This window comes from Rhinopithecus bieti, unplaced genomic scaffold (assembly GCF_001698545.2).
Source record: "Rhinopithecus bieti isolate Rb0 unplaced genomic scaffold, ASM169854v2 scaffold_13317, whole genome shotgun sequence".
Lineage (NCBI taxonomy): Eukaryota > Metazoa > Chordata > Mammalia > Primates > Cercopithecidae > Rhinopithecus > Rhinopithecus bieti.
In genome coordinates, this window is record NW_016807516.1 from 866,235 (window position 1) to 868,387 (window position 2,153).

The window sequence follows — 2,153 nt, forward strand, 5'->3', positions numbered from 1 at the left end:
TTTTGGTAGAGACAGGGTTTCACCATATTGGCCAGGCTGGTCTCGAACTCCTGACCTTGTGATCTGCCCACCTCGGCCTCCCTGCTGGGATTACAGGCATGAGCCACTGTGCCTGACCTGTTAATTTTTTTTGTATTGGCCAGGTGTGGTGGCTTTTGCCTATAATCTCAGTACTTTGGGAGGCCGAGGCAGGTGGATTGTTTGAGGTCAGGAGTTTAAGACCAGCCTGAGCAACATGGTAAGACCCTATCTCTACAAAAAAAATACAAAGAAAAGAAAAGAAAGGAAAGGAAAGGAAAAGAAAAGAAAGGAAAAGAAAACAAAAGAAGATAAAAGAGAAATTAGCCGGGCATGGTGGTGTTAGCCTGTAGTACAGCTACGTGGGAGGCTAAAGTGGGAGGATTGCTTGAGTCTGGGAGGCAAACGTTGCAGTATGCCGAGATCACACCACTGCACTCCAGCCTGGATGACAGAGCAAGACCCTGTCTCCAAAAAAATAAATATTAAAACGATTTTAAAATTTATTTTATTTTACTTTTTTTTTTTTAGAGATGGAGTCTCTCTCTGTAGCCCAGGCTGGAGTGCAGTGGCATGATCATTGCTCACTGCAGCTTTGAATTCTTGAGCTGAAACTATCCTCCACTTCAGCCTCCCAAGTAGCTGGGGCTACAGGCACATGCCACCATGCCTGACTTTTTGTGCTTATTTTAGAAACAGGGTGTCACTATGTCTTCCAGGCAGGACTGTGGTGGCTTACTCATGGCTCACTTCAGTCTTGACGTCCCAGGCTCGAGCAATCTTCCCACCTCAGCCTCCCAAGTATCTAGGACTACAGGCATGTACTACCATGCCCAGTTGATTTTTGTGTTTTTTGTAGAGGGGTGTCATGTTGCCCAGGTTGGTCTCAAACTTTGGAGCTCAAGCAATCCACCCATCTTCGCCTCCCAAAGTGCTGGGAATACAGGCTTAAGCCACCATGCTGGGCCACATTTTTTTTTTTTTTTGAGACGGAGTCTCGCTCTGTCGCCCATGCTGGAGTGCAGTGGCCGGATCTCAGCTCACTGCAAGCTCCGCCTCCCGGGTTTACGCCATTCTCCCGCCTCAGCCTCCCGAGTAGCTGGGACTACAGGCGCCCGCCACCTCGCCCGGCTAGTTTTTTGTATTTTTAGTAGAGACGGGGTTTCACCGTGTTCGCCAGGATGGTCTCGATCTCTTGACCTCGTGATCCGCCTGTCTCGGCCTCCCAAAGTGCTGGGATTACAGGCTTGAGCCACCGTGCCCGGCCTGGGCCACGTTTTTTTAAATTTCTCTTTGAGATGGAGTCTCTCTCTGTCACCCAGGCTGGAGTGCAATGACGTCATCTCAGCCCACTGTAACCTCCGCCTCTGCCTCCTGGGTTCAAGCGATTCTACTGCTTCAGCCTCCTGAGTAGCTGGGATTACAGGCTCACGCTACCATGCCCTGCTAATTTTTGTATTTTGAATAGAGACATGGTTTCACCATGTTGGCCAGGCTGGTCTTGAACTCCTGATCTTAAGTGATCCACCCGCCTTGGCCTCCTAAAGTGCTGGGATTACAGGCATGAGTCACTGCGCCCAGCCTACAAAAAAATTTGTTGTATTTTTGGTAGAGATGGGGTTTTACTGTGTTAGCCAGGATGGCCTTGATCTCCTGACCTCGTGATCCGCCTGCCTCAGCCTCCCAAAGTGCTGGGATTACAGGCGTGAGCCACCGCGCCGGGCCCAAAAATGTTTTTAAAATTGTCAGCCGGGGCCAGGCACAGTCCGTCTCAAAAAAAAAAAAAAAAAACTGTCAGCCGGGTCCGGTGGCTCATGCCTGTAATCCTAGCACTTTGGGAGGCCGAGTCAGGCAGATTACTTTACTTGAGGTCAGGAGTTCAAGACCAGCCTGGTCAACATGGTGAAATCTATCTCTACTAAAAATACAAAAATTAGCCTGGCGTTGTGGCACACGCCTGTAATCCCAGCTACTACGGAGGCTGAGGCAGGAGAATCACTTGAACCCGGAAGGCGGAGGTTACCGTGAGCTGAGATCATGCCATTGCACTCCAGGCTGCAGAATAGAGCAAGACATCATCTCAAAAAAAAAAAAAAAAAAAAAAAAAAAAAAAAAAAAAAAAAAATTTTTGAGGG